This window comes from Vidua macroura, chromosome 5, assembly GCF_024509145.1.
Source record: "Vidua macroura isolate BioBank_ID:100142 chromosome 5, ASM2450914v1, whole genome shotgun sequence".
Taxonomy (NCBI): Eukaryota; Metazoa; Chordata; class Aves; order Passeriformes; family Viduidae; genus Vidua; species Vidua macroura.
Window position 1 is genome coordinate 34279210 of NC_071575.1, and position 13844 is coordinate 34293053.

The 13844-nt window shown below is 36.4% G+C and overlaps 1 protein-coding gene across 1 annotated transcript in view; it reads left to right on the forward strand.

The window, feature by feature from the left end:
- PPFIA2 (PTPRF interacting protein alpha 2) overlaps positions 1 to 13844 on the forward strand; it is a 309903-nt gene that overhangs the window by 141496 nt on the left and 154563 nt on the right. The window lies entirely within an intron of this gene.

Below are 13844 nucleotides of genomic sequence, written 5' to 3' on the forward strand. Positions count from 1 at the left end.
ACCATAGAAACAACTCTTATGATATGTGAATAATTTTGTCTTCTCTATTGGAGCTCCATGAATTTATGCAGCTGACTGCAGCCTCAGGGAAGCTAACACTTCAGCATAGCATGGTGCAGAGCAATGTAGAAATCCCTGCTTTGTATCCCAAATCAGGGTATTCTGTGGTTGTTCCTGAGTTAGTGAATGTTCCTTCTTCGTAGACATCATACACCATTGGTTCAGCTATGCTGCTTTCCCTTCTGCAGCAAGGTAATTCAGGATAAATTCAGAGGTCTTCTGTGGCACAACACAGCCATTCTTATGGCTGGCATATTTTGTTCTGTTTCTGTGTCTGGTCAGTACAGTCTGTGTGGGGCTTCTTTTTCACTCTTACTCTTTGCCTGCTTTTATATAGATAAGGAATAAGTTATAAAATGTACTTTTTGTTCTGTGTGCAGCTTGCACATGCCCTGAGGGAGCAGGAGGCTCTAGATGAACACACCGAAGTGTGTTCAGCCTGGACACCTGAGCAGCACCTGGAGCTTGAGGACGACAGGCATGGACTGTAGACTCATACCTTTACTGGTGCATTCTATTGCCAGGCTACCTAATGATAAAATCAGATCAGAACTTGGCAATTTCCCGTCTAAAGCCTGCTGAGGAATACTGCTATATGTGAGTGGGGTATTCTTGTTTTTCTGTGAGAGTTAAAAAAATTTCATCATTGTGTAAACACTGCAAAAGAAAAATTAGCTATCCCATCTGCTTTCCTCTGACTGACATTTCTTCCATCACATGTTTAACACTAAGCCGCTCTGATGGAATTAAAAATAAATGGCTACAGAGGAGCCCACATCTATTAATCGACATTCAGTCTTTGAGACTTACAACCATAAAATCACTGGAGTAACAGACCCAACCAGGCTTTTATATGAGTGAGATTTTCAGTAAAGGCACCAGTTGCACTCTTTCAGTATTTTACCATTTAGCAGAATTCTTTTGGGAAGTTCAAATATGAAGAGAAATTGATGAGTCTTAGAAAAACTGGAAAAGAGAAAAGGGTGGTTCTTTTTAATCCCTCAGGAAAGTGAAAAGCAGATGGTTTCATTTTTTCTGAGTCTCTTACCTGCCCATCATTGCAATATCTGATCACCTTGGAGTCACTATTACGGTGACAGTGAATAACTGATCTGTTTGGCAGCATGATAAAGAAGTGGAAAAGGAAAACCTTCCACTCTTGTCACAGCCTAGAAGATTATCTGGATTGTGGGATCACAACTGTGGGTTCCTAGGGCATGGTGTGGAGGCTTTATCCTTTAAATCGTGACTTGTAGTCTTATAGTGAAAATGCTTTAGGTAATTAAGACAGAAATAAAAGAGAGATGATCTTTCAGGGTCACAGTGGGGGACAGGACACAGGTAGCTTTAATGCTTGAGTGATAACTAAACTTGCACTAGAATGTCATGCATATAATTTTTTTTTTTTTTTATAACAATTCAGTCGTTTCTAGCAGGATTTCAAGTGCGTGGGAACTCTTGAACAGCAAATCCAAACTATGGGCATAGTTTTATGATTCTATGGAACTGAAGAAGCTGCATAACCACATAAACTGACTTAAATTTGCATTTAAAATGTTCTCTTTTCAGTTTTACTGAGATGATGGTTGAAACAGAGTATGTTTGCAAAATAAATTGTCATGAGATCATAATTATGATTCCTTAAAATTCCCATATTATTGTAGAAGCACTGGGTCATTTCTCTCATTATAAACTCTTGAACTACTCAGTATCACATAGGATTGCAAAATTTATTGGATTTCTTTTCTCTTAAAGATGCTTATCATTAAACCCCTCATTTTATTTGAGACCGATGAATGAGTAAAACAATAAAGCTGTCAAAATTGCATCAAAAGAGGGAGAACTGTTGACAAAAAGAGTGGGATTCTGAGCTAAAAAAAGACAATTCTTCTGTTAAGTATAGTTACATGACAGTCATAGCTGAGACTATCAAAGGAATGCATGTATTGATATAATGATCTTTGTTCCACAACTAGTGTTGTCTTAATGATTAAAACCACTGACCTTCTGACTCAAAGATTATTAGCCATGTCTTCTGCCAGTGTTCCTTTGATGCACACAAGTACAGAAGTCAAGCCACTGTCTGGAGAGTGTGTTAATTAATACACATATGGTGAAAAATAATATAGTGTATTCAGAACATGACTTTTTCAATTGAATAACATTAAGTTGAAATATGAAGTATTGACTAAATGTCATCATTTTGGTAACCAGCTCTTCCCAAGCTTATTTCCTGTGAATACTGCTACAATTTTAAGTAATGTTTCAACTCAAAAAATTGTAGTGTCCCATTTTAATTAATGTCATGAACACTTATGAACCAAACTGAAAGCAACAAATAAATGAAAAAAAAAGTCAGGAATTAATCATACTTTGAAGTTACAAGGAAGGAAGGAAAAAAAAAAATCACAGTGTGTCCTAACAGAACACCTCTTCCATATCCATGAAAATGATAATGTTTAGAGAAATACACCTTAGAATCAGTGAAGTAACTGCTAAGTCAAGATAGTTTTTAGTTACAAGAGACACTTCATTGCCCTGCACCCTTCCTGTTGATACCAGCAAGATTAATTTCAAAAGTCAGGTCTTCGGGACTATAGAGAACTGTCGCCCTTGGATATATTTTCTCACAATTGGGGCAACTTGCCAGGGAAACACTTGCACTTGCATATTCAAATTTAGGAATGTGACTATCCCCTTGGCACTTCTGGCTTTCTACTTTTAGGAAATATCATGTTATGGGTTTTCCAAGATGTGGGCTTGGCAGCTGTGCATCCATTGCAAAGAGAAACTGGAAAAGAATTGTCTCTGTTTCCCTTCCTCCTACCACGTGCAAAATCTGTTTTCACTGCTTATAAGATACTCCTTCTAAGACATTCCCGTGAGTTTGCCTAACCAGGGTGACTCTTTAGGCACACTGTTACCTGCAACCTAGTTTAGATCACAATGAAATAAAAATATTATTGAATCATTTCAAGTTGTATGAATTTGAATTGCTTTCTGTTTTCAAGAGGCTAGTAGTAGCTGGCTGGTCAATCAGCAATATCTCTTTTAGTGAATTTACTGTCGTCTCCATATTTGCAATTGTAACTGCTTTTTGCAGTTTCTTAATACCCATGAGACATATTTTCTTTTGTGCTTTCTGTGGAATTGTGGTATTGCAGGTTACATTAAAATTAGCTTTTAATGTCACTTGCATCTAAAATGCACAATATCGTGGTGGAAGGATTTATTATTGAAAATAATTTTTTTGGGGGGGTGGTGGTGTGAGTGTTTCCAAGCTGGAATAAATTTGCTATAGTTAAGGCCTATACTCCTTACACACTGTAAGGAAAATATTGCTGTCACTGGTGCTTTGGTCTAGATGTTCTCTTGGTATCTGAACATATCCTTTATGAATAGTTAGCAATTCTTTTTTTTTTTTGAGATGGAAGCTCAGCTAAGCCTCCTTCTGTCAGAGATGTGGTGGGGCTCCAGCACAGGAAGGATATTGACCTGTTGAAGTGAGTTCAGAAGAAGCCACCAAGATGATTAGAAGGGATGCAGCACCTCTCCTGTGCTGAAAGGCTAAAAGGACTATTGGGACTGTTGAGGCTGGAGAAGAGAAGGCTTTGGAGTGGCCTAATTACTGCCTTCCAGTACCTGAAGGGAGCCTATAGGAAGCATGGAGAGAGACTTTTTGTAAGAGCATGTTCAGAAAAAGACAAGGGGGAATGGCTTCAAAGCAAGAGAGTGGGTTTAGATTGGATATTAGGAAGAAATTCTTTATTGTGAAGTACTGGAGGTGAGGTGCTGGAACAGATTGCACAGAGAATTTGTAGATGCCTCCTTGCTGGTCCAATGGAAGGTGTTGAAACTAGAAGAGCTTTGAAGTCCCTTCCAATCCATTACATTGTTCTGTGATCTTCAGCACCAACCAGAAAGTCCACTGTATTTAGTACCTGCTAAAGTTTCCCTTCCCCATGCTTGCCAGTGGGCAGTGATGATGCTACAGTGGTGAAGAAACAACTTTTTGGAGCAAAGTATTCTGTTTTGCCAAGAAAAAATGCAATTCAATAACAAAATGCCTTGTCTCTACTTGTCATTCCTTAGGAAGAAAGGCTGGTGGTTTTTTTGCTAAGAGAGAGGGTAATGCTACATCTAAGCCATTTAATTTTAGTTACCTTTGAAGCAACCTGTTTTTCTCCCTCAAGGGTCAGGAATCTTGAGCTTTTAAGTTCAAGCACTCTGAATTACATTTAAATTAGATAAGGTGTGCAAATCATTCAATTTCATCTTTCTTGGTACAGATTCTCTGTCATAGTGGGTAGTTACTAATCTGTGCTCTCTGTTTCTTCTCTGGACATCTGGTGTTTTAACTGATCAGGGTTCTTTGATCTGCCTTTTCTCAGCTGTTAGGAAATTTGTCCTACTAACAAAGCTAAGATCTTCATTACATCATGATGGCTGGCTGTGTGTTTTATGGGGATTCTTCTGGGCCCTACTAGCTCACATCTTTCTTCTCCCTTTCTTGCTATGTTTTATGAACACTATACAGATTATAAAAGTAATACTTGAAGGACGCATAATGTACAGGTGTAATCATATGACAGGTTGCTGCACTTGCTGACTTTTCAGTGATGATAAGATGTAGAATTTTGATTTTTAAAAAATAAACATTGGAAAGCTGTATTTTTAAGGCCCCAGATAATGTCAAACCATTCTAATTTTTATTAAAATTACAAAATTTTATTAGTAGTGTTGTCAGATCCTCAGGGTTTAAATTTGGATTTTTTACACTAATCAACAAAATATCTCTGTTTTGCAAACTAGATCCTCTGTTTTTTTATATATGCATTTGTCTATATTTGCAGTTCAATGTACTCAAAAAGATGCCTTTTGTCTGGATCTGGAGTTTTTACATGTTTCATGTTTTTATGTTTTACATGTTACTGTAGAGGTGAGACAGAAAAAATATAGGCAATATCTATCCAGTGATGCTTTGATGTTAATTCTTTGGCTGTTTGAATAATTGTTGCCAGAGTAGTATTTTACTCGTTTTATTACATTCTTTTCATTGTAGTCAGTGAAGTCTGTGTTCTTTAATTTAGTGTTTTAAGCTGTACTGTTGTCTAAGTTTTAGATGGGCATGGGAAAATTATTGTTACACTTGAAAATCGTGTTCTTGGCTAAGTAAAATATCTGTGTGTAAAGAAACAAGATCAGAGGTGTCAGGAAACCCTTTCCTGGACCACTCCTTGGTCCCTGCTGCAGCATCAGGAGCTAGTAGCAGCATAGCAAAGAAAACAGGAGTCATGGATGTACCCAGCTGTCTCACTTTCCTCAAGTTGTCTGGTATACACAACTTCAAGCACCTTTGTCATTTTCTTCAACAGATTTTCAACATCGATTTCTGTTTATTTTCATTAAAAAGTTGTAGCTCTTCCAACATACTCTGTGAGGAAATTTGGTCTGATTTATGCTTCAAGTAGCTGAAGGGAATGTTGCATATGGAGAAAATAAACAAAGCAAAAAGTTCCCAACGCTTATTTTCTTCTTGGAGCATTTTAAATTCAAGCTTTCACTCAGTGTGGTGTTGAGTTTTAAACCAGTGTCAAAAGTGATAGTTTCAGTTTTAAAAAGATTTTGTGGATAAACATGCTGGTTCAATACATAAAGACAAACAGTCCTGTGTGCTTTCTTCACGTGCAAAGTTTTATTTTTAATTTACAGCAAAAATAGTTCAGTTCTTCCCTTTAGAATTTCATTCCATTTTCTAATGTACTCTTAATACTGTTTCACATGGAAGATTTTGTGGAAGGACTGGCTTGTCTACCTCTTGAACTTAGGCAAGTTGTCAAATGTAGAAATCTACATTTGAACTATTTACTCGAGAGGACTAACCAGTTTTATGTGCATCTCATCCCAAGATAGTGTTGAAGAATGCATTCAGAGCAGGTAGCTTGGTGTGCAGGTTCAGTGCCTGGGGACAGAAACTCAGAGACAAGGCAGGAACCCACAGCCCCCAGACTGCTCCGCTTGGACTGTGAGGATATAAAATCACAGCAGATCCTTTGCCTGGGGTCCCTCCTCAGAGGCACCAGGTCAAAAAGTTATTTTGTTATTTAGTTATTCCACCAAGATTAAATTATTTAAAGGATCCAGATGTGATTTCCCCGCCCTGTTGAAATGCAAAATGTGAAACTATATCTAAGGTCTAATGCAAATAATAGTTTTCAATCCCATAAATACTCTAATTTTCAGATTCTTTCAGGAGTAAAAAAAAAGAGGCTTCTGGTTCAGCCTCTTCCTCACTTACAGCTTATTTATTTGTATGTAAATAAAAAACCCCTCTCCACTGATTCCCTCCACCTTAGGTCTGTCTTTCCAAAGTGTAGTTTTGCTGCCTGCATCTGCCACTGCTCATTTTTCAAATGATGTTAATTTGAAATTGAACTAATTTCTGACATCTGGCTGTTGCCCAAAGCATTATGAACAACCAAGAAAAAGACCAAAATCTTGTTAATTTGTGCTTTAAGCTGCTTGCCAGCATCATAATTACTCTGAGTTCTTGAAACTGTGTGTAAATTGTGAATGTTTTGCTGCACAGTGTATGTTTGTTTGGTATTTGGGTGCCTTTTGGTATCTTAAAAAACTGGGAAGGAGATATTTAAATGCAAATAAAACTACTGTACCTGAAATCTGTGAGTTAGTCTTCTATATTTGCATGAAAAAGTAAATGAAGTAAAAGCAGCAGAGTGCTTGGAAACATTGTACATGTTGTGGATTTCTCTCGGGGTTCCTAGGTCTGGGTGACCCCAAGAGAGATCATAAAGAGTCTTTGCTTCCCTAGCCTGAACACAGACAAAGAAGGAGCCTGGAATGCTTCCGATTATGCTTTCAAGGTTGTTTATTTCTTCTTATCTCTCTGCTGTGGTCCACCTAGTACAGAAGCCATAGCAGTCTGGCCTTGAGTCCTGGGTGGCTCCCAAATTATATACTCAAAACTACGTGTGTATGTTTACAATTTCTTCACCAATTCCCATCACCTATGTTAGACAGTGAATCTCTACCTTAAACCAATAGAAAAGTGTCACCATCACACCAACACATGGAGGACAAGAAAACAAAGAAGGTCAGGACACACCCAGATCCCTCCATCTTGTCCCCTGAACCCCTTATCTAAAAAATCCCAAAATTCTATTTTTCTACCCTGTGTTAGTTCAAATATCACACTACTAAAACCCTTGTGACTTGTAATTCCTCATATAAAATTGACAGCTTTCCACAGGCTAAAATTGAAGCCACAGTTGTTTTTGACTTCCTGCCAGGGTCTCAAGACAGCCAGGGCAGCCAGAGGGATGTCTTGGACTCTGACACATGTATCCCAGATTGTTCATAAAAGAAATATTCTCAGAGCTATACTTGCAAAGTGCCTAGCAAAGCTAGTGGCAATAAATTATTATTTAAATACAGATTATTTTAAATAATAATTCCTTTAAGTCAGCAGGATTTTATGTGATAGCCCTGACCTGTTCAGGACCTGCTAAGTGCTGTACAGTGAGATGGATTGCTTGGAAGCTGATCCAATAGAGTAGCATTAAATCCCCAAGGAATTACCACCGTCTATGCCTGTCCCATTCATATCTTCCAAGAGCAAGCTGAATTTTTTCAGTAGTATCTTATCTAGAAGAATAAACACTTAAAAGAAAAAATCAAACTAAGAACAGTTCAACCAAAATGCTTTCCAGACTTCAGATATCTATGTATCTGTACACATATTTTCTATTGAGGGGGCAGACTATGAAAAAATTGTGTGTTAACAGTGTTAGCCATATTTCCTGGGCTTTTAGGATGAGGTTATAGTTATAAATGAGGTACCAGTTGCTCCTTTTTGTTGGCTCCCAATCATACAGAATATCTGTGTTCCAGAGTCCTCCAGAGCCCAGGCAGAGCAGAATGGCTCACAGGTGCTGCATTCTGCATTCACCCAAGGGCACATTTCCTTCTCTTTACCCTGCTTCCAGGAGATCAGAGGGCAAACTGTCCCTCTGAAGGAAACTGGATGTGCTGGCACATGCCTTCAGGAAAATGAGGGAAATACGCATTACTGCAAAATAAGTGATTCACTGACTTGTTTTTTTCTTTATGTAGAAATCTGAGGAGTGAAACAGGAACAGATTTTGAATAGGCATCACCTTGGGCAATCAAAGTTGTATGAGGCTGTAGAGAACTATTTAGGTATGGTTTTGGTTTTGCTGTCTGCTGTAGTCATACAATGAGACTACAGGACATAAAGATTTCAAATCAGAGCAAGTACAATCACTGTGTTTGGAATGTGTTTCTTAGTTTTTTCTTTAACAAAACTCTCTTAGTCCCTGTGATCCTTGTCCTGTTTTTGAGATTTCTCTCTTTCACAAGATCTGTGAGATTTCTGAGACGTGTATAGGCACCTCGTGTGTGCTCAAGTTCCATCTGACCTGGATCTCTCAGCAGTCTGTTCTCCAAGGGCCATGTGCACAGTTTAGCATCAGTCTTAACACACCTTCCTAAACAGTACTTGTCTTTTTGCAGGGCAGTATGTACACGTGTATGAACTGCTGTCTCTACCTTCCTCACAGCCTGGAGAAGAGAGATTGGTACTGTAGGCTGGGGCCACGTCTGGTAACTGGTTGATTATAGGAGCAGGATTTCAGGGAGTGCAGGAAAACACTGTAGGTGTCTTTGGTTGTTTGTTTTTTTCTTTTATTTTTCTCTTCCACTCAACCCTTTCCTTCCTTCCCTCTCTTTCTTCCTTCCTCTTTTCCATGCCAGTCATCAATAAAATTACTTGGAATTGAACCTGGAACATAAATATCAGAATGTTTGTGCTTCATTAGACAGAACAAAAGAGTAGTCAGCATGATTTCCACAGACCTACTTTGAAAACCAGTAACTAACACTGTCCAGGGTAACCCAAAAAATGTGCCTTGGATTCCATGTTTGTGCAAGGTTCTTATAGTTTCATATTTTTACACAATATGGAATTTCAAAAAGGATGTTGAGTTGCTGGAGCATTTTCAAAGGACAACAAAGATGGCAAAGAATCTGAACCACAGTTGCAATGAGGGAGTTGTAGTTGTTGAGCTTAGATAAAAGGAGACTCAGGGGAAAACTTGCCTCTCATTACAGCTATCTGAAGGGAGGTGGGGATCCAACTCTTTTGCTGTGTCTCAAGTGAAAGGATGTGAGGAAATGGCCTAAGTTGCCACTCCTGAGGAGGTTCAGATTAGATATTAGAAGTTTTTTCACTGAAAGAGTGGTTAGGCATTGGAATTAGTTGCCCAGGAAGGCTGTGAAGTCACTGTCTGTGGAGGTGCTCAAGAAGAGATGTCTGGCTTTGGCATTTGGGGATATGGTTAAGGGGTGATTATGGTGGTGACGGGTTGTTGATGGCCAGACTAGATGATCTTGAAGGTGCCTTTTAACCTTGCTGATTCTGTGCTTCTGTGAAATGAGCATGTCCTTTGTTTTCTGCACTTGTAATTAAAAAAAAAAAAACCAAAAAAAAACCAAAACAAAAACAACAAAAAAAAACCTTCTAGTCTGAAAAGACTTTATGTGGAGGAAATTCTGACAATTAGAAAGGAAAGGCAAGGCAATATTTTTTCATTTTTGAGTGAGAACTATTCAGACAGTTCCTTTTTAGAGTCTTTTCATTAAGTAAATTTTTAATGATGGAATACATGGCTGAATTATTTCTTTGCCTTGGTACAGCACAAAGGCTCAATCTTGAGATGTTTTAATGGATATATGAACTCAAACTCTGCTTCTGTGATCACTGTTCAGAATCTTTATTCATTGTAATAAGCATCTCCTACAAAAATATTGTAAATATTTTATAGTGTAAATCTAAGATTTTATTTTAACTGTGGTGATTTTATTGAAATACTTTAAAGGGATTAATCAAATAATAATTAGAAAGTTCAGTTAGTTTGATACAGGTAAATAAATATATTTTAATCTTATTTTCTCTTTAAAATGCTCACTTAATGAGGTATTAGCTTACCTTGTTCTGTCATGTAACAATACTGTGGCAAGACTACTATTCAGACTGCAAGGTCTGTCTTTCTACATATTAGATTTTAAGGAATAGATCTTGCCAGTTTTTGCATGTAGATTTCACTGTGCAGTGATAGGAAGTTCCCAGTAGTTTAGTGGGAGTGCTCCCATGGACAAAGTGTGTGCAGGTCAACAGGAATACCAGAGACCTATGTCGATATAGATGGCTTATAGGTGGTTTTTGTTACTTCTTTTTACTTTTTTTTTCACTTCGAGATTATCATCATCAAACATATTTATTTACGCATAATGTGTGTGCATACATATGTACAAATATTGCTTCAAGGGTCACTTTTTTATTTCTGAGCAGGATTATCATTATTTTCTAGTAAGTAGTTTCCACTTGTCCAAAATCTTCATTATAGAATCAAAAAAAAAAAAAAAAAAAAAAAAACCTGGGAAAGATTCTGCCCTGGTTTATTCCAAAATAAGTTTATTCAGTGAGTATCTTTGAATTTTCCAGCAGCTTTCAACACCACTTATTGTAAAATCTGACTTTCTTGTATATTCCCTGTCTTTATTTTGGATGTGGCCTTGAAATCAGAGCTGTACTGCTCGTATCATAACCAAGTGCAGGATTTCCTGCTTTACCAGAGCTTTGACTGAGGACTTGCTAAGAAGATTTGGATAATAATCATGTTGGTACTTAGGAAAATATGTTCTTTTTCATGTGACCTGGATAGCAAGATCACTTGTAAACCCAGTGTAAGTAACTAGTTAAAAATGCAGTTGCTTCATGTTGTAAGGTTAGGAATACCAGTGTTGGAATTAATGAGTTTCGACCTAATTCTCATAGGTTAATTTAGAGAATTAGGTAAAACTTAATTTAATTTTATTGCTTTCACAGAAATTTGAAATTATAGTCTCATATATCCTTTGCCACTATTTCCATCTGGTTGTGAAAGGCCGGCCAGTTAGCTGCATATGTGTGCCATTATTTGTGATTATTGTCTCACGTGGTCTTGGGAACTTCAGGAGGTGTAGCATGGCTGTGTATGCACCTAGTGGGCATTTTGTAGGTAATGCATTTTCTGAAAACGTTTTCAGATGTGTCACAGCCTCACACAAGGCTCTTCTATGTGGAAATCCAAAAGAAAGATGAAAACTAAACTGGAAACATTTCTAAGTCCATCGGTAGGATACAGCTTGAGGATCTGTCCCCCTGCATGTGGTTTACAGCAAATAGTAGCCAAAGTGCTCACCCCAAGCAAGAATATATGCATGTTCTAGAGATTCATTTTCAGAATTTTGTCTCCCTTTTAACCCCATTTTCTCCTCTGATGAACTTTAATTTTCTCCTCCGTTAAACATTTCCCAGAAAGCCCAAAAAGTAATAGGAAGTGTCATTAATATTAATTCAAGTATGTTGTAGTTACTGAGCTACAAAATAGTAAGTTGATGCTATACCATTAGATGCATTCCTGAATGGAATAAATATTTCATCAACATGCATGAATGGGAATTGCTGCACTACTTACAATGCATAACTCTTTCATAGATTTTTGTACCTCCAATGATTGCCAGTAATATCTTCACAACAATGTGATGCACTTGCATCGTACATTGCAAAACGTACATTGTTTGAAGAAAAACAATTTTAGAATTCATGCACAAATTTTATACTTTTAATGGAATATTTTTCTTTCACTTGTATTACACTTGACATTTTGGATAGGAAGTTACTATGGCTATAAGGAAATAGCCTTATAACATTGAAGTATCAGGGATCTCTCATTTCCAACTGTATTAAGTTTGCCAACATTCAAAACACTGGACTTAAACCCCATCAGCTGCTAGAATTGAATTCAACAGAATTCATTTTATACCTTTTCTCACTATGTCTTTTGTGGGTCTTCCCCAGTTTTACAAGGGGAAAGAGGGGGGAAGTTGTTTACAAGATTTAAAAATTATGATAATATTACTCAGAGAATATTGCTGTTAACAGTGATGAACAGTAAGAATAAATTAGTTAATAGAGCTCAGATGCAGCAGTCAAAAGTATACAGTAGATCTACCTTTTTAAACATAAGCACAAAATTATCAGAAAAAAATCATATATCAAACATATGGAAATGTGAAAAAAATTGTGAATTATTTGTACATTAATCCAGATGCATTTGTTTCAACATTTTTTAGTAGATGTGTGTATATGTATATATATGTGTATATATACATACACACTGAGATGTAATTTATGAACCATTGAACCATGATTAAATAAAGATGTAAAAAAAAGAGTAAAATTTATAATGTGTGTGTTTACTTGTGCTGAAGTATTATTTATTTAAAACAGTGCCATGCTGATATAATATGTATTGTATTTTCCTTAAAAAATTCTGGAACGGTGGTGGTATAAATACATCTGAACACAATACATAGATTCACATGAAGTTGCTTTGCATGGAAATTATCTTTTCCAAAGTAGCTGCTCTTTATGAAGTGAAATAATTTTTAAGTGTAAAGAGAATAGCATTATAAAAATATTTTCAAATATTTAAGGCTGTAAATCTAAAGAAGGGAAATCCAACAGAAAGAAGTTAAGAATTTGTCAGCATACAGGGAGTTTTTCTTAAAAGTCAATGTTTTTTATATGACTGCATAATTCTCCTTTAAAAGACTGAAAGTTTAAAAATATTTCCAGTATTTAAAACTGTTATAAATCAAAATGTGAGGATCATTGCAAATATGTGATTTGAAGATAGATGGATGTGGATACCTGCCTGTGGCCCTTGTTAAATATATTGATAATGTGTACATTTTTGTTTACTGCAAAAGTAAGCTGTAATATACAGTCAGGCTTAACTTCCTCGAATTATAATAGTAAATTCACTGTAAAACACATCTTGCAATAAGTTGTGTTTTCCATATGTTAAAAATGCTTGAATCCAAAAAGACTGTATTTTTGCCTGTTTTAAATACCAGGTTTACTTTATTGAGTTAGCAAATAAACACAGAAATAAAGTTTAGGTCAATATTTACTTTGAGAAATGATTAAGCTCAACTATAATTAGCATGAACATTGTATGTATTGTTACATATGCTCTCAGCAGTGGAAAGAAAATTTTTAATGGTTTAGTCTAGAAATGCTGGATTTTTTACATCTAGAACTTTTGAAAATGGCTGCTGTTAATTTCTTCTGAAGTAAATTTTGAAATCTGAAGAAATACCACCTGATCAGATTGCCTACTAGTCAAGGTTTGTCTAAAGAAAATTGTTATTTATTGGGTTCTGCAGAAATATATTAGAAAGTGCTAAAAAGGAGAATAAATAGCATTCAATGCTAAAACACATTATTCAGAAGCTGAAGGGATTTCCAGATTTTTTAAATGCACATAGCTCCTTTCCTACTATTTTTATACTCTTATGATTGCTTGATGCAAGATGGAAGTCTGATCATGAAAAAATTATCAATTTAATATGTAAATTGTACCTAATAATTTAATAGGTTTATTTATTTTGATGCTTTTCCATAAGATGTTTAAATATAGGGGAGAAGGATGTTCCTTCAAACATCACAAACAGGTAAAATTCTTGCTTTATGTAGAGATCTCAGGTAGAAGCCATGGGATTATTTCTCCCTAGTGTTTGGACTGTTTGACACTGCTTCAGAGACCACTTCTGTGAACACAGTGCAGAACACCAAAGTGACCGGCCATTTGGTTGTTCTCAGTACTTCATGAGCCAGGAGATGTAACAATACTTTC